The sequence below is a fragment of the Kogia breviceps genome, chromosome 10 (assembly GCF_026419965.1).
Source record: "Kogia breviceps isolate mKogBre1 chromosome 10, mKogBre1 haplotype 1, whole genome shotgun sequence".
Lineage (NCBI taxonomy): Eukaryota > Metazoa > Chordata > Mammalia > Artiodactyla > Physeteridae > Kogia > Kogia breviceps.
The window spans coordinates 27,951,365-27,971,572 of NC_081319.1; the positions used below are offsets into that span (position 1 = coordinate 27,951,365).

The 20,208-nt window shown below is 41.2% G+C and overlaps 1 protein-coding gene across 7 annotated transcripts in view; it reads right to left on the reverse strand.

Moving 5' to 3' along the window:
• The window catches only part of PTPRG (protein tyrosine phosphatase receptor type G), a 741,743-nt gene that overhangs the window by 268,950 nt on the left and 452,585 nt on the right, over positions 1 to 20,208 (reverse strand). The gene's annotated exons all lie outside the window — the stretch shown is intronic.

Consider the following 20,208-nt stretch of genomic DNA (forward strand, 5'->3'; position numbering starts at 1 on the left):
GTTTTTTTCTGACTTTCAAGGTAGGCCTGCATCACCCACCTATGGTGTGTATAGACAGACTTTAGGAAAGAAAAGAAGAGCAAATATCTCTTTCCTGTTAAAAATTAGACATCTTAGAATAGATTGTTTCATTTAATCTCCAAAACAAACCCATGAAGCAAATAGTTTCATCCCCATTTAGCAGGTCAGAAAATAGGCTGGAATGTGAGTGAACTCTTTGTCTGACTTCATGCTCTTTCTTTATCCTTCCAGCATATCAGGGTTCAGTGTTGTGGACTGATTGTCTGTCTCCCCCGAATTCATATGTTGATGCCCTAACCCCCAATATGATGGCATATGGAGATGGGGCCTTTGGGAGGTAGTCAGGGTTAAATGCTGTCACGAGGGTGGGGCTCTCATAAGGAGATTAGTGCCCTTGTAAGATGACACCAGCCAGCTTGCACTCTCTCTCCCCAAGTGCATAAAGAAGAGGTCATATGAGCACAAAGTGAAAGGGCTTCTGCCTACAAACCAAGAGAAGAGACCTCAGAATAAACCCTACCTTGCCAGCACCTTGATCTTGGAATTCCCAACCTTCTGAACTGTGAAAAATGAATCTCTGTTGTTTAAGCCACCCAGCCTCCGGTATTTGGTTATGGCAGCCCAAGCTAACTAAGGCACTCAGCCATAACTGTTCCATCTGGAACAGCTTCCAGATGGATGAGAAGTTGGACTAGAGATGAGCAGTTTAATTTTGGCATGTGAGAGCAGGTCTGTGTAAACTGAGCATCTAGACCAAAGGTTCCTCAACTAGGAGTGATTTTACCCACCAGAGGACATTTGGCAATGTCGGGAGACACTTTTGACTGTCAAAATTTGAAAGAGGTGCTACTGGTATCTACTGAGTAGAGGCCAGGGATGTTACCAAACATCCTTCAAATCACAGGACAGTCCCCCCGAAAGCAGAGTCACTTGTGTTGAATTTGAGAGCCCCTGCTCCGAAGCACCTAGCATGTAACAGATCTTCAACAAATATTTGTGAATGAGTATCTGGGTAAGCTCAACAAATACATACTGAGTTCTGCCAGGCACTGCCAGTGGCTACAAAGAGAAGCCATGTCCTGGTCCTCCTCCATGGTCAGCAAAAGGTAATAAGACTTCTTAGAAACACTATGAGAAAATTACGGCAGGCAGAAGTGACCAACTTTCAAAAGAGCTATATGGGAATTCCCTGGTGGTCCAGTGGTTAGGACTCAGTGCTTTCACTGTCAGGGGCCCGGTTCAATCCCGGGTCGGGGAACTAAGATCCTGCAAGTCATGTGGAGTGGCCAAAATAAACAAATAAATAAAAATTTAAAAATATAAATAAATACAAAGAGCTATAAACTCATCAAGCCTTTAGGGGAAGAAGAGGGACATCTATAAAGAGAGGGCACATCGGCCAGGAGAGGTAGATGAAAGGTAAGAGAAGAGGATTGGAGAAGTTAACTTAACCAAGTGGGAAGCAGAGCATCAAGAGACCAATTCCATCAACCCTATCATCTGGCATCACGTCAATAAGAAGTATTTATCTGGATATAGCTGAACGTATTCTTGCCTGACCTCTGGGACTAGGCTGCCTAGGTTCCCACACTGACCCCATCCGTTTAACTCGTGGTGTGTGCTAGGCATCACTAATTTAACCAGGCTTGACCTCAGTTTCCACATCTGTAAACTGAGGATTAAAAAAAGCACTCCTGGGCTTCCCTGGTGGCGCAGTGGTTGAGAGTCCGCCTGCCGATGCAGGGGACATGGGTTTGTGCCCTGGTCCGGGAAGATCCCACATGCCGCGGAGTGGCTGGGCCCGTGAGTCATGGCCGCTGAGCCTGTGCGTCCGGAGCCTGTGCTCCGCAACGGGAGAGGCCACAGCAGTGAGAGGCCGGTGTACTGCAAAAAAAAAAAAAAAAAAAAAAAAAAAAAAGCACTCCTCTAGTGAGGTTACTGAGAAATTAGATAATGCACTCAAAGATTATTTTCATTAAATAATGACCGTAACTGGCTTGGGGACATCAGGGAACACTATGTGTGTGGTACTGAGGGTGGTGGGAAGCAGTAGTAATTAAGCCGGAGTTCTCTGAGTGCAGAGCTGTGCACATGTGTGTGTCATCCCACTGCCACAGCAGAGAGATTGGAGAGGCCCTGGAGGCTCTGCTGATTTGCTCACGGCCATTTAATCAGAGGACGGTACAAATTACCCCACATTTGTCTTCTGGCTTGTTCCCGAGCACACTGCCTCAGCTACTGCTTTTCTTGCTGTTTATTTACGCTGTTTCTTTTTGGACAAAAATCTCAGTAAAATTGCTCTGGGGACATTTTTATCTTTCTCCTTCCCAAGAAGCTGCATATATAAGTGAACCATTAGAACTGAATCAGGCCAGTGAATCACAGTGAACGCCAATAAAAGTGAGGCAAAAGCATGCCTGAGGCTAATAACCGCCCCCCATTTGTTTAACTCTTGAATGGATTTCATGACAATCTGTGAATTATCACACACAAACGTCACATTCTGAATTCTCCTGATTTCATCTCATTCCTGTTAAAGTGAGGAGTGCCGGGACGGTCCTCAAATAATGTCCCCAAATAATGCCAGGGCTTGGCCAGGAGGAAAGAGGACTCAAGTTGGGAAAAAAAAAAAAAAAAAAAAAAAAAAAAGGGAAAGCATTTTCAGGTTTCAATAACCCAGGATTTATTACTCTCCAATATGGATTTGTTTTTCCCCACCTCATTTGGAAATCAGACTCACTTCCTTCAAGGCTTTTGCTTAAATGTCACTTTCTTAACGAGGCCTAGTAAGCTGTAACCCCCAACCCCCAACAAATCCCTGGTCCAACGGACTTGCATTACATAGTCTACTTTTTCCCCAAGTACTTATCATCTTCTCATATATGATAATTGATGTATTTTTGGTCTGCCTATCCCTTGCTAGAATGTAAGTTCCATGATGACAAGAATTTCTGTCTATTCACTGACCCATCCGAAGTGTATATAATGGTGTCTGGCATACAGAAAGCACTTCAAATATGTTATATACATCTCTGAATTAACATGGCATCAATCCTTCACCCATAAAATCTACAGTTAAAAATTATTAACAGTCCCTCCCACCAGTCTGCTGGACGTGCACCTACAACCGTGTGAGGCTTAACTATAATCCAGAATTTGAGAGAGTACGTACTCTCAATCAGGGCTGCATTTAAAATGAGGAATTTTGCATTGGATGCACTCGCCAACTTTCCACCTGGAAGCTACAGCTCCTCTATTAGAGAATGACAAATGTCACTGTCATCATCAGAAATTTTCTGTGGTTTTCACTGTGCTGGCTTTTATGCTGAAAGCCAAGGCATTAATAAAACAATTGAAGGAGTAGGATTATAAGTCTATGAATGTCAGTGGCAAGGTTTCACATATGTCACTGCAATAATAAAAGACTTCACAGAGAATGCTGGGGACTGAGCAGAGCAGGACAACTTGTTTTTTGTTTTTGTTTTTTTTTTAAATAGAGGATCGTGAAGACAGGATCAAAAGCAAATAAATGAGAAAAATGAAGGCAAATTCAATTAACCATTTGCCCTCCTGACACTTTAACGCGTTATTGTTACAATTACTCGGAAATGTCCTGGAAGAATCTTTACACCTTCTCACCCCACCCCACCCTACCCTATCCATTTCTCTGGGCATGAAAGCTGAACACTTTACATTGTCTTCTTATGTTGGAAGGAGCTATGTCTCTGTTTCCGGTTGCAGCAAGGGTTTGTGAAGGGTCAGCCTTGCCGGATGACCAGAAATTCCTGTCACTCTGTTCTAGCTTTGACTTTTATTTGGAGAAGAAAAAACAGCCCCCAAATGCAGAGTCTGAAAACAGTGCCAGTTTCAAGCTCCAAGCAAAGGCTTGATGTTCAGATTTCAACTTTACGTTTACTCCCGGGGTTCTACTGTTCCCATCCGGCGGCACTGACTTACTCAGAAGACAAGGGTCGGGCTTCCCTGGTGGCGCAGTGGTTGAGAGTCCGCCTGCCGATGCAGGGGACACGGGTTCGTGCCCCGGTCTGGGAAGATCCCACATGCCGCGGAGCGGCTGGGCCCGTGAGCCATGGCGGATGAGTCTGCGCGTCCGGAGCCTGTGCTCCGCAACGGGAGAGGCCACAACAGTGAGGCCCGCGTATCACAAAAGAAAAAAAAAAAAGAAGACAAGGGTCTGCATAGGTGGAGCCTGTGATGCCGGACTCCTGTCCTGCCTCTGAACGCTTAATATTCTCATCCATCACTTGAATCAATACGGAGCAATCCTGCTCCCCAAGAGTGAGCCACGGACGAGGACAGACACACAGACTAAGTTAATTTAAAATTAATAGAGTGAGATTGCTCCCATTACGTTTATCGAACGGGCACCTCCAGTGACTGGCCAAGTCCACGGCAGACAATCTGGAAAACCCAGCAAAGCCACAGCGTTGGTTTTATTTATTTTTAAGTCATTCAGAGTTTTCTTCCCTTGAAATGGATATTTTTAAACTTTCTTTTAGGGGAGGGGGCCCTGACTGCTGAAATTCCTTTCTCTCAATCACTGGACTGGATTAGTCACCATCACAACAGAGAAAGTCTACACCGGCTGTTGAGAGTTTCAACGGACATCCACGGCTAAGTAAGTGTAACAAGCTCGGAAGACCAGAGAACAGAGGGGTTTGAAAGACATCCTACCAAGTGACTCAGCACATGGCTTACAGCAGCTGCCTTTCAAAAAAAAAACACCCCACCATCAGACCTCACAGAGGAAGCCACACCAGGGTCTGAACTGCATCGACACCCTTAGTGCATTTACAAGCTGGGAGACTTATGCTCTTTGTGCCTCAGCTTCCCCATATAACGTGCAGGAAGAGAAGACTGACATCGCAGGGTTCCTGTGAGAATTAAAATGATCCCAATCCTCAGCAGGCGATGAACACCCAATACACATCAACTTGTATTATCATTTTCTCTATGAGGATTGTCGGTTAACAAGAAAGGTCATGGAAGAACATCAAGAGAAGTCAGGTGGTTGTTACCAAATTCTCTCCCTTCTTCCCTCCCTCCCTAATGTGCCTTCACTCAGAAAAGCACAGGGGACAATAAGCTTAAATAACAGGGACCTTAGAACTCAGGAAGGAAGTGAGAAAAGAGGCTTCCGCCAAAAGTGACAAAGTAAATGGAGACTTTTACCAGGGGAGGAGTCTGCTTTGAGCTAAGACCAGCCAGGAGAGCAGGTCCAAAGGTCCTGAGGTAGAAAAGGACAAAGCCCTTGGAAGGGAAAAGGCCAATGAAACTGGAGTGGAAAGAACAAGAGAAACAAGTATTTACAGATGCAGCTGGGGTAGGAGGCACGAATGGGGTCATGTACATGGAATATTTTTACAGGATGTCTGTGCCGGCATGTCACGGGCAAACTGAACATCCAATGTGGGATTAAAACAAGATGAACTCATCGTAGCTCTATCTTAGGACTACGTCGGTCATTCAACCGTTTCAATATTATCTTGCAGGAGCGAATTTATAGATAAGCCTGTGCAAATTCTGCCATCTGATTCCCCTTAGCATTCATAGTTCTGCCTCACAAAACCATCGGCACAGGCCTAATGCTCCCCTCTTTAAGTCTCTTACACATGAAGAGGCATCATGATTTTTCACTGATCTGAAATTAAGATTTCCAGCTGTAAAAAATATATTTACATCCAAGGCTACATGTCACTTCTGAAATCTTGTCATTTAAATCACGTTAGGCGTTGAAAGAGATATAGGTGAAATTTAACTTTCACTGCATTTTGGTCTCCATCATGGCAAATTTATAACCCAGGAGTAAATCTGGCTGTCAAGGAAAATGTCTTCACTAAATCAGATTTGTTGCTTCCCGCCTTCCTTCAATACTTCTGTGAAATCGGAACACTCTCCAATAAAATCCAGTTGTTTCGTTCCTTCCTGGCCACAGAGGGTCTACTGGTGTTGCCAGTTTAGCCACTGGGAACTTGAGACTTTCCTGTAACAGTATATTCAGTGTTCAGGTTGGTTCAGCAAATGGTGTGCTGAATATTTCTATTTAAATCCATACTGATTAAATCTAAAGCGATTGCTCTGGTGGGCGGGGGAGGAAGGTCACCAGTAAGCTTCCCTGTAGCTGAATTCCATCGTGGTCCTTACGCCCACGTGACTCTGAGGGAACACCTGACACCACTGACTGCTCCTGCATTGCTCAAAACAAATGTGTCCCTTGCCCCGTGTGCGCTGAGGTTTTCCTTCGACTTCTCTAGCTATTCCATCTCTATCTCTTGTCTTCTCTGCGGGTCCCTCTTCCCCTAGGTGTCTCCTAAAGGCTGGTGTAACTCACGGCTCAGGAAGACCAGTTCGCCACTCAACCCAAGCGCCCCTTCGTTGATCTCATCAGCACTAAGGCATTCATTTCCGCACACGTGCGGACACCTCTCAAATCTTTATTTCCAGTTCTGACTTGTCTCTTCTGAGTGGCAGATCCACCTAACCCACTGATTTCTTAGACATCTCCAGTTGGATACACCCTGTACCTCTCAAACGAAATGCCTCCCCGCCCCTTCCACATGGCTTGCTGTCTCAATGGGGCACTGCTTTGGACCCAGTTGTGCAAACCTAAAACCCTGACATCATCTATCTTCTCTCCACATCCAACACTAAGACTTGTCAACCTCATTTCCCAAATATCCCTCAAATCAATCCACTTCCTTCCAGGCCTCTGCCTCCAGTCAGATCCAGATAAGTAACTACCATCATGTACCTGTTGTACTTACGAGCCTCCCAAGGTGACCTCGAATTGCAGGCCTCCTCAATCCACTGCACTGTCCACACCACAGTCCTAATCACTACCTAACACAAAACTCTGATCACATCACTCTTCTTCTTCAGAGCACTTTAAAGGATTTTCATTTCCCTTAGGAGACAATCCACACTCATAACTGTCAAATCCCGTGTTGACATTTCTAGTCTTCTCTCTTATCATGTTTTCACTCTGTCCACTCACTAGCTGTCCTGGACTTTTCCCTCAAATATGCCATTCTCTCCCTAAACTCTCGGCCTTGACTTGTTCTTCTCTTTATCTAGAACATGCCTTTCCACAGGTTCCCCTACATCAACTCTTCTACATTTTTTAGGTTTCAGGGAATATGTAAGTCCTCTCAGGAAGGAGAGGCTAGGTAAAATACTCGTCTCATTTTCTTCCAGTGTAGACTGTAGGTCACCTGTTGTCCTATAACTGCAATTTAGCTCTGCCTTGTTCACCCTGCAGAGACTGGCATCTAGTTAGTGCTCAATGCCCATTTGCTGACTGTCAAAAAGGCACTGGGGGTCAGTCTAAATTCCTGCCCCATTCCTGATGAAGGTGAATCAGCCTTCATCCCAGTGAAGTCAATGACAGTTTTTTGTCTTGTTCAGATCTTTGCACAATTAATTCCACTATAGACACTCACATCATCTCCTTGGATTTGTCTGCAAGGCAACATTCTTCATTCCATACTGTTTGCTATGCATTAACTGTTCATGAGTGTGTCTTGTATCCCCAGCTGGATTTTATGATTTATGACTCCCCCACCACTCCAAGACCAATGCCTCCTCAAGACTCTCTTGAAAGTCAACTGATTGATCAATGATGGCATTTCCAGTTAAAGCCCGATTCCCTTTACCTGTTATTAGGAAACATGCTCAAGCTGACTAATCCCCATTTAACCACAATTCTACGATAAATCCCTAGGCTGAAAGTTTTAATTTAAAGAAATGTACCATCTATTAAAAAAAGCTAATTAGTTTTATGTATATTTTGTTCTCTTACCTACCTCTAACAATTCCCTAAAGAAACATTTCAATTAGACTGTTTTTACAATTAATTAATTGATGAGGATTGTGACAGATTGACATCAAGCTACCGTACAAATATCAGTAACGACAAAAACATTTTTTAATAAACTAAACTTTTTTGGCAGGTAATGTGTCAAAATGGACTTCAATAAAAGAAAGGCAGAGAGTGACTTAAGTTTAAAAACACAGGGAACATTCTTTCATCATTTTAGAACTGTGTCTATACGTAGAACACGTATCTGCAAAAAGTTAAACCTGTGTTTGGATACACATGATTTCACTAAAAGCCTCATGACATTTAAAACTTGAGTAGCTGAGAATACACAAACGATAGAAGCAAATTGTAAACAATATAGTTATTCATCAGACTACGTATCCTTTAACGGAACGTAAGGATAATCATAAAAGCAATTTATGATGTCATTCAACCAGAGCCAGAAGGCAGGTTGGAAAATCAGATTGGACAATGCCTTGTGACAGGGGGAAGGGGGCCAGACAAGAGGAAGGGCATTGTGTTATTGTAGGCATGTTCCTCTAGCACATGGTATTCATAATTCATGTTTCAACATCACCTATAATAGAAAGTTTAAAGTAAATGCAAGGTCTTATGAAGGAAGAGCTCACCTCACCAAATAAACATGAGCAGATATACCTGGGTGTATGCGTTTCCCCTTTTCCGCCCCTCCTTTCAGGGCAATCAGAACAGGAAATGGCTGGCTGGCCTAAGAGGGGGGTTGAAGGTCACCCACATTGCAGTCAATTTGCCTTGGATTTTAATTTATGTGTTTATAAAATGTGGACAGCATCCAGATGGTAAGTTTTCCAACAGAGATGGATAAATTAATAAATAAATAACCCAGGCATCCCTTCAGAGGACATGCTATTTTGACTCATTCATAAATAATATCTAGTGTTTTAGCAGTTTTTAAGGGCGTGCTAAGAATGTGAATCGTAGCTAGGACACCCCAGGGAACCTTCTGACAATGAGCCCATCTTTAAATAGTAGACAGCTTTCTCTTCTGTTCTAGGAGGTAAATTGGAAGCATCTGAAGATGGGAGATGGATGTGTCAGGATGAAGTAATAAGCAGTGTCTCCTAATGGACTCTAACTCAGACCTGGGTCAGGCATGCTTTCCAAACTGTGTTTGGATGATACACAGAGAGTTCTTGTGAGCCCACCAATCTTGAGATTTGATGCTGTCTCAGACACACATAGTCTTTCAGAGGTGAAAGTAAGTTCTTAGTGTGTGAGGAAAGGGACATTTTAGGGACTCTGCCGGCCCTATTTTCTCTAGAAACAGGCATGCAGAGGATCGTAAGAGTAGGCCCAGGTCTGTCACATTTGTTCTGTCCTCTGCGGCTCTAGCCAACTGAACCAGGTATGGACCTCCTGACCCCAATGAACCAATTACATTGTCCTTCCTGGGTCTTTGGCATTAGGCCCAAAGGACTGGTGGTGAGTATCAACCCATAATCCGTAAACTCAAGAAGTATCAAGAACCAGAAGGCATCACACTGACCGAGAGAACCTGTTCACAGCAGAAGATACAAAAGAAGAAACCAAGAAGACACAAACAGAAATTCCAGCTCCCTTCTAGCCACATCTGTGCTCTTGAGTTCCATGAGACACTCCTATGTCTTTATAATAAACCATCCTTTTACATTTAAGCTGACTTGAGTGGGTCTCTTTTCTATGCAACCCCTGAGTGCTAACAAAACTACCATCTATGACAGTGTGCTCCTTTCAAATTGTGACAGGTCTTCCTTTTGTGAAGCTCCCAGGCAATATACTGATGATGGTGCCGAAGTTTGACAATGAAGAGTAAGGTACGTGCGTATTTGGAATTGCAATCATAATACCTTGGCACTCCTGTCCCTCCGTTTGAACTAAACAATTTTCTTCTGACTGAATTAACAACAGGATTTAATGAAACCACATATTTCGTAATGTGTTTGGTCATGCATTTCAGTTTTGTTCAGAGTCAGAATCACTTCCCTTGTAGAATATGACAGATTAAACTATTAAAAATGTATAGGTAGTAATTAATGTATTGTTGCCAGAAACAGAGGAATATTTTCCAGTATAATGTGGTTGCCACCACAGAAAGATCATTTTGAAAGAATTCTTTGCAATGAAAAAAAATGCATATCTTTCAACAGGATATTAGAAGGGTGTCTTTAAAAGTGTTTCTCCCTTCCACGGAGGACTCCTTTTCTCCCCTTCGGAACAAAGAGCCATGCAGATCACGACTTCCAGTAAACCACTGCCTTATCCTTTCAGTAATTAACGGACGCTTTGATACCAAGGAATCCTGAAGAACATTTTTCAAGCCTTAAATGCAGCCTGGGCTGATTCACACATAGCACATCTAAAAAGATCTGAGGAATAAATAATCATGAGCTGCAAACACTTGCCCAGAGGATTTGGGCACCGACCAGATTTCCAACAAGGGATGTGATTTTTTTATTATAACAAGGAAAACTACTTACCGGAACACGAAAATGTGCCTCTCTTCTAACTCCGGGCCTTGTCCTATAGATGCACACACACATTTACCCGGTGATCATTTAGCAAGTCAGTTTTAAAAACTGGCCCTCGGGCACGTGTTTTGACAGATTTGGAAATCTCTGCTCACAAAGTAAGTTTCTTTCTTTGGCTAGGCCTCTGACTAGGTTAAGATCTGATTAAGCTAGCCTACAGGTAAATTTATGTCAGCCGCTTGGCCTAAAATAGGAGTCGCCACTCAAAAACGTTTGGAGAAATTAGATTTAGCACGGCATAGAGGCTTTTTCAGGTAAGGGACACATTAGTTTTCAGCAGACACTTGCTTTCAGCCAGGATCCTGAACATCGAAGACTATGGCTGCTGAGTGGGTGTCTGAGGAAGTGATTTCCTCTGATTTCCTCTACCATTGGGTAGAAACAGCATTTTCTAGCAGAGGGGACGGGGTGGCAGTAGGCATGCTGGGGCTGGCAAATAGGAGTGAAGCTGCTAGTCACCTTCTATGACCAGAATAAAGTATAGACAGCGGAGGCCAGTTTAGGCAGGGCTGTTCTGGGGACAGAGAGGCAGTGGACGGAACACAGATGCCATTGCCCTCACAATGTCCTTTGCAGCTAGATCCGCCCAGAAGGGAGGTCTTCTCTGCCCTATTCATTGGTAAATTTTTTTTTTTTTTTTTTACTCTTTTGTAGAGAAACCATTTTGGGTGAACAGAATCAGCGTCCTCTCCAATTCACCCTTTTCAATAGCCACTGGGGAGAAAACACTATAACAAAAGGAAAACAAAACAAAATAGAATTGATTTTTTTTTCCTTTTCCTCAAGAGAATACAATACGTATGCTGATTCTAAATGATTACTGTGACTCAGTCTTGTTTTGACTCAGTAGTAGTAGCAATAAGAGCAGATAATAATATTAGTAATAATAATTGTTACCATTTATTGGCCCCTATGTTAGGCGCCCTGCCAAGTACCATCAACACATATTTGTTTTGTTTTGTACAGCAATCTTCTCAGTAGGACTTTCATAACCAGTTTTTTTTTTGGCTATGTCACACAGCTTGAGAGATCTTAGTTCCCCGACCAGGGATTGAACCCAGGCCCCCTGCAGTGGAAGCGCAGAATCCTCACCACTGGACTGTCAGGGAATTCCCCATACCCATTTTTAAAATGAGAAAACTGAGGCTTGCAGAAGTCAAGTTACTTGCCCAGGTCATACAGGTAGGAGTGAAGGGACTGTCATTCAAACCCAGGCACACATGTCTGATTTCAAATCTTATGCGCTCACTCACCACACTATTATCTGTGCCTCTGAGATGAACACAATGGAGATGGCCACGGTATGGTAACCATAGTACTTTACTGAGTCACAGAAAAGTCAAGAGTCATGCAACAAAAGGACGTGTCTAGGAGGTAATATCAAAACTAGTAGTTAATGTAAAAAATGTTTAAATGTCAGAAATTTTGCATTTTCAATCTTTAACCATGCAGTTCTGAAACCTCTGTATCCAGGAGAGACTAAGAATAATCAAAAGCCAATGTTTAATACAGTCATCCTCAAACTCTTGTATGTGATAAAAGCTGCTTCACCCTAAGAGATCAATTCCATAACAGCTATTTATGCAATGACATTAGTAAATCTATGAGAAATCAACTGGCCTCACACCATTGATAACCAAGCCTTAAGACAGACGGCACTGCATATTTTAATGCATGGGTTGCAAAATCATTTTTCTCTTTAATAACATACGCTTTATTGAAAAAGAAATCATTTAAGCATCATGACAATAAAGCACTGCAATTTCTATTAACCTTTTGAAAATCTTGTGATTAGAAACATATCAGTAAAATATGAGGAAGAATATAAAAATCGTTTTGCCTTCTAAAAGCCAATACTTGAGGAACACTGTTTAAGGTTTTCTCTTGTAACTCTCATCAAAATTAGTCAGGTTATTACTGAAGTCTATACATAGCCTATCCAACAATTTTTTTCCAATCAAGTTAGTTTTTATTGTGCCTTAATGCTAAAATATTTATACTTTTCACATTAGTTCAAAAGGGAGTTGTTTTGAACCCTGATGATCTTTAAGGAGGTAAAAAACATTAGAACAGTTGAGGCCAGGGGACTTCCCTGGTGGCACAGCGGACAAGACTCCTTGCTCCCAATGTAGGGGGCCCAGATTTGACCTCCGGTCAGGGAACCAGATCCCACATGCATGCCGCAACGAAGAGTTCACATGCCACAACTAACGAGCCCTGCTGCTGCAACTAAGGGACCCACGTGCTGCAACTAAGTAGCTGGCAAGCCACAACTAAGACCTGGTGCAACCAAATAAATAAATAAATATTTTAAAAAATGAATAATTGAGGCCAAATGAAAAGAATTCAAAGAGAAAAAATTACTCGAGTATGGTTACATTTCAAGTCTGTTAAAACAAAAACTTGGATCCCTTTTGAAGTCCTAAAACCAGGTCATATCAACTCAAAAATAAAGATGAAAATTTGGTTACTAAAATAAAGGAAAGAGAGTCATGAAAAGAAATAGAACAATGGTTTTCCACTTTACTGAATCAAGAATTCCTAAAAAATAATTATAGGTAGAGGAACACAACCACCAAACATTCTCCGAGCCATTCCCAGTCCTTTTGCCGAGGCTGCAAATCTGAATTCTCAAATGCCAAAGTGAAATGTAAAGCAAAGTTCCCCATAGTAACATTAGTACATCTGCATCAACGATATGTGTTGCTATATTATACACACACACACACACACACACACACACACACATTCAGACCTATAATTTTTTTTTTTTTAACAAGTTCTTCTCTTAAGCACAGAGGTGGGTAGTGACAGCTAAAACACCACATGTTAATAATTTCTAGTGCTTCATCCCACCTCCTGTTACAGTGTTTAACTCTGACTTCACTGCCCACATATGAAAGCCTTCTGGTCTACCTGCCAGCCTATTACATAAATGTCTCCCTTCTAACTGGGGTCACAAGCATGACTTTCACACTCCAGAAATATAACCCTCATACCAATAAACAGCAGGAAATTGCTAAGGTCAGGTCAAAATGACAAAGCTAGCAACCTGCTTTTAAAGACACATTATTACTAAAAATATGGTAAATAACTTCCCATTATCTGATACTGGCAAAGAGAAAAATCTCACGTCAAAAGACACAAAACAAAGTCCTATTTATGATGCTAAACCCAGTAATATGAATTCAAGTCTAAAGCATTTATCAGATCTACCAAATTTAAATCCATTCATTAACTGATGAACCTTTACCTATCAGATAACACATTAGGGATTAGAGAAGAAAGACTTGCCTCCAAAACTTTTCACTTTCTTTCTTCAATACCCACTTGATATAAAGGGGGAACAAGTAGTGAAATGGTCAAAAAGATTCCACAGAGAAGTAAATAAGCTAGAAAACCCACACGCAGCTGATGAAACTCAGATCAACTCTAATTTGAGCCTACTTTCCATTCCATCTACGCTTAAATGTACATTTAGGTGTCTTTTTTTTTTTTTTTTAATCTAGTGCTTCTTCACTCACACTCTAGTATTGTTTCCATAAGTTTGATGGAATGGAAAATCAAAAATAGTTAATGATAGCAACAGAGTCAAATGTTTTGGGGAAGCTGCCTGGCAATAAAAAGTATATGTTCTATACTTTTTTCCTAGTACTAAAAATACCACAAAGATTAAAAAAGTGAACTTTCATTATAACTATTAAGAAAATTAATTACATCATGGAAAAGTGAAGAGATGGGGATCAGGAACAGCGACTTGAAAGAAAAAGAAATTCATTCATTACCACCACCAGGTTGAGTTCAACCAAAGTACTGAATTAAGGCAAAAAGGACTTGGAAAAGGATGACAATGAGTGTCTAGAAAGAGTTGGTACCACTAAAAAGACGCTCTGTAAGTAGCCTTATTTCATTCATCTTTCCAGTAATGATCAAAGCTAGACTTCTTTGAACCTCTTCATATCTGTGAAGACAATTCTGACAGGTCCTCAGATAAGCTTTTCATTGAAGATTTAAGTATTCCTCATTAGGAATATGGTTCATAACACTGTTCTTGAAGGATTATTGCACAATATCTTGTAATCTTGTACTTTTAAAAACATATTTATTTAGGTTTTACTATATTCTAGTACCTTCTTTGACATTTACTATAGACCAGGATTTGAACCTTTTCATATGCCAAGACTTGGCATTGCCAAAGTTGTCCCTGGGATCTCAAAATAATCTGTCTTCCTGGGTTTCCATATTAGTAAAAAAAAGGCAGATTTTGGATACATCTAGAATTCAGAAAGTTTAGTTATTTTAGGTAATCTAGCCTGGAAATGATTTTTTTTTTCTTATACATAGAAGTAAATAAGGATGATGAAAAGAGAAAAGTAATATATGTTTAAAAATAATACTTGGAGAAACACATAGCAATAAGAAATATTCCAAACCAGATGGACCACTTACTAATAACAGAATAAAAATGGTTGGAGAAAGCCCAGCAACAAGATGTAAAAAGAACTGGACAAGTCAGGGGTCTTTGGCTGAAATGTCCAAATAGCTATACACTGGGAAAATATACCTTTGTATTACTAGTGCTAATGGACAGTTGAGGTAAATGTCATCGTAACTCTATTTTTGATCAGTTACATCTTTAGCCAAAGGAAAGTTCTGATTTCCTGATGTTTTCATTAGGACTATGAAGGTATTAATATCTGCTTATTAATATATATAGGGCTTCCCTGGTGGCGCAGTGGTTGAGAATCCGCCTGCCGATGCAGGGGTCACGGGTTCGTGCCCCGGTCCGGGAAGATCCCACATGCCGCGGAGCAGCTGGGCCCGTGAGCCGTGGCCGCTGAGCCTGCGCGTCCGGGAGCCTGTGCTTCGCAACGGGAGAGGCCACAACAGTGAGAGGCCCGCGTACCACACACACACACACAAATATATATATATATATATATATATATATATATATATACATATATATATATGTATATATATATATATATCAGGTTGATTCAGGGTTGCATGTAAATATAACATAAAAGTATAATTTACTGAACACATAATAGGTATTATTATTGTTTCTTTCTGTTTTATTACACTGTTTAGAACAGGTAATTTAACCACAATATATATAGCAGTAAAATTAAACTGCAGCCTTTGGAGGTCATATTTTTTCACGGGCCCAGCCGCTCTGCGGCATGTGGGATCCTCCCGGACCGGGGCACGAACCCGCGTCCCCTGCATCGGCAGGCGGACTCTCAACCACTGCGCCACCAGGGAAGACCCTGGAGGTTACATTTAATTAGTGAAGTATCTTCCTAAGTAATGAGTTCGTTTTTGTTTGAATTTATTTATCATATTATTTTAATACATGTGCAATAAGAAGGTTGAAGAACAAATTTTTTTAAAAAAAGAACAGCCCACAAAGACTTCAGATAAGCAATATATCACCAAGAAATCAATCACCCATTTTTACTAATGAAAATACCAGCTTTTATTTCTGTAGAAATAACAGTTCTACAGAAAAGCCACTTATAGCTTATGTACAAAATACCTTTGAAACACTAGTGCCACTGGGTTTGTTATCTTAAGCTTTTGCTAGGTGAATTTCAGACCCAAAAGGTGTATCATTCTAGTTCTTAGCAAATCGATTTACTAATCCACCCAAGGCTCTATCAATCCTAGAGCCAATCTTTCTACCTATCACCAGAAACCAGGGTTCCATCCCCATTCATAATAACATTAGACATGTCAGAAAAATTGAACCTCCTATTCAAGTTCCAGCTCTCTGCCAGGCCTCATCTTCTCCTCCATCATTCACACTGTAATCTACTTATACTGAACAAAGCCGATTGGGTAAGACCTGCTGAACTTTCCATCCTCTCCTGAGCCAATGGAAGGCGACAAGCATCGTGCCTGCCACTCACTATGTCAAAACAAAATCCCCAGCAACACTGACTCTGGGGCACCACCAAGAACCAGCTTTGACTAAAAGAGATGTTTTGTGAGCTAGTTCTTGTGAATCTGAGCTGGAAGACTCCTTATTATGTCTAAACTAAAAGATAAAGAGCAGTGGATTCATTCTTTTATTTTACAAAATACTTAACTAGGTCACCTACGATGTCCAATGTTCGGTGCTTGGCACTGAGGCTAGAGAAATTAATGAGACAGTGATGGTCCCTGCCCGTTGGATGGTGGTAAAATAATCACTTATAGCAGCCTTCACTGTGAGTTTTCAGAACTCTAGAAAATTCATGAGATTATTAATGAGGTTATGAATAAAATTTTATGTAAATTTTATATATTCTATCCATTAGAGAGTAAAAGACAAATGTCCTATAGAAAAAAAAAAATCTGTTCCTTTCTCTCCTGATTCTTTACTATTTCGGGAATGGGGAAAGAGGATCAGAAAACAATACTAGAGTCTGAATGAAGCAGTAGATTAAAAAAGAAAAAAAAAAAAACCACACCTAATTGTACAAAATTTCACTCGCAATTTCAGGAGGTTTATTAGCCCTGTATTAGGAACTCTTATATAGCATTCTGGTATGGGAAAGTAATTATTATTATTACAGACATTTTCAAAAGATATATATAAAGCCACATGATATAATACCAAACTAACTTTTCCTATAGCATCCTGAATATTCTTAATTCATGAAGGTAAAGGCAGAGTGATCTGTAACACAAAGGACTTGAGCTTTGAGATTAAACATCCTGCATATGAAACCCAACTGATCACCAATTCTAGCCCACCAGTAAGTTGTGAAGTACATTTTACATAAGGAGTGCAGTATCCATATAAACGCAGAGATTCGAGCTTTCTCTAACAGAGATTTCCAGCTTGTTTTGAAAAAGCCAGTTCTGACTCATGTTGGTTTATATTCCCAAATGTCAACAAGTCAAATAGCATTTAGGACAATTCCTTTCATGTACATGTCATATGGCTGATCCCTAGAGAACCTGAGTTTATCCCAAATATATGCTCTACATAGCTGTGATGTTAATACCAGGGAAAACTGGAAAGAGCCAAATTGGCCATCAACAAAGCATTGCTAAACTAAATTATGTCACATCCACACCATGGAGAAGCAAACATTTATCTATCACCTACTGTGTGACACTAAACCAAGCAGTTTATAAATATGATACTTTAAATTCTTCCAAAAACTCTCGTCAGATAGATATTAGTACTGTCAGTTTACAGATAAAGGAGTAGGTTAAGTGGATGCCCAAAACTCACATAGCTACTAAGTGGCAGTGATGAGATTGGAACCCCAGCAAACTCCTCAGAATCTGAGCTATGCAGCATTTAAATAGCACGATGCAGACAGCTACTTACTGACGATGGAAGACTTCCCTCATCTAGCAAGTGGAAACGAGCCTATAAAACTATGCACAGCACACCGGCATTTCTAGAGTGCTATATGTTTGCAAGAAAAACATGTCCTTTCTTCTTAAGTCATATATTGTTTGAATTACTTTATAATGAACATATATTATCTTGAAAATCAAACAAAACTATTTGCATATGGAGAAAAAGTTATTTTTTATGCTTTCAATATGTTGCCCCTGTACTTGTTTCTGCCTAGAAATAAAAGGTCTCAGAAATGACATTAAATTAGACTCATTGTTCTGTTATTTTTTTTCTTGGATCTTAAAGTAAAATGCATTAATTATGAAAAACTGGTAGAATGCAACTAGGACAAGTAAGAAAAATAAATATTATTTTTGAAGGAGTGAAAAATATTTCAAAATATGGAAAATATTCACAATACATGAAGTGATAAAGCAGGCTATGACTGTATTCACCTTGATACTGACTATACTTATACTCCCCTCAACCCCTGGCAAATATTGGAAGGAAACAGATCAAAATGATAACAGGAACCATTCTGTGATCAGCAGAAACTGGCATCTAACCTCAGACTACTAGGCTTTTTAGATGATTTAACTTCAGGCTCTACTGAGATGTCTCTCAGGGTGTCTCTCTTACCTCACTTTTCCCATCAGAAGAATAGAGATACCGATTATTAACTGTTGTTTTCTTATGGAAAGATTTTTTAAAAAAATAAATTTATTTATTTATTTTTGGCTGCGTTGGTCTTCGTTGCTGCGCGCAGGCTTCCTCTAGTTGCAGCGAGCGTGGGCTACTCTTCATTGCGGTGCGCGGGCTTCTCATTGCAGTGGCTTCTCTTGTTGCGGAGCTCGGGCTCTAGGCGCGCAGCCTTCAGTATTGTGGCTCGCGGACTCTAGAGCACAGGCTCAGTAGTTGTGGCGCATGGGCTTAGCTGCTCCGTGGCATGTGGGATCTTCCAGGACCAGGGATCAAACCCGTGTCCCCTGCATTGGCAGGAGGATTCTTAACCACTGTGCCACCAGGGAAGGCCCTGGAAAGATGTTTTTAATAAGTGATGATTGAGTGACATAATGTGTGAAGAGTGTGCTCTAAGTACCCACAGTAAGTATTTTTTATGAAGTTAACCATCATTATTATCCCAGGCCCTGTTTTTTGATGGAAGAACTAGGGGGAAATAGCTTTTGCTTCTCAACACCTGACTCAGAAGGTCCCTGGAGGGACTGAGGGAATCTGATTCTGAAAAACTTCCCCTGAATTATGTGAAGCAGAAGAGGCCCTGGATGGCATCTGCTGCTGGCCTGCGTGCTGTGCCCGAGCTGTAACCAGTTTCTTGAGCAGACTCGGCTTCTGTTGGTCTCAGTTCCATTCTGGGCTCCCAAAGACTAAGTTGACTTATTCTTCGATGAGACTCCCTTCACAAATATCAAGACCCAATCTCACACTCTCTCCACACCCCACTGTTCATTCTAATCATCTGCTCTCTAGATGAGGCCAGCTCATTAATGGCCAGATCTAATTACTACTGGATTGGGTGCCTCCCCACAATCCACACCCTCAATCACACTATATCTAGTCCTTCCTTCTCCCACAGGAAGTGTCTCATCCAGCGGTGTCCACCTGTGTTCGCTCAGAGTTTAACCTCCTTTGCCTCTTTTTGGGCCACACTGTGTGGCATGTGGGATCTTAGTTCCCCGACCAGGAATCAAACCCGTGTCCCCTGCACTGGAAGCACGGAGTCCCACTGGACCACCGCCTTTGCGTCTTATTCCAAGTGATGCCTTGCTCTTTGCTAGCTACCAAAGGAGGGGGATCTGATGAGTTTTACTAATGTGTCCAAAAGAGATAAAACTCACATTTTGTTCTTTTCTTTACATTAGCACTTGAAGAGGCAGCAATACCTTAACTCAAATGGAGGAACTTCAGGATTTCAGGCACCTTTGAGATTGACTTGCTGATGTGCAACCATTCAAAGAGACTGGCCTACGGGAAGGAGGGGGGGGCATCACCCCCGGGTGCTACTAATCACTTGTTGTTTTTAACTCCAAATCCAGTGCCTGCTTATGTCACAGGATTTTAGTAAACTCTGCAAAGAAGATAGAGCATGTGAGCATCTGAGCACAGGGGAGACGCACGGTGTTCACAGGAGGAATACACAGCATTTTATTGGAACGTAGAAAAACAGACATTCAATCAAGCTTTTCTGTTTAGTTTTGGTTTTTTTTTTTTTCATTTACTATTAATTAGGAATGAGTGGAAATCACTTGAACTTGGTTTTGGAACATTTGAAAATGCCCACTTAATTTTGATGTAAATTCCAGTTGAGGTTCTCTCTGCCAGTCTCTCAGGTGGCCTGAAGTCAAGGGGCTTGTTTATCTTACTCACTATGTAATCCCCAAATGCTCATCACAGCGTCTGGGTCTCAGTGAACACAGAGGAAGGCACTGGTCTGGGACAGG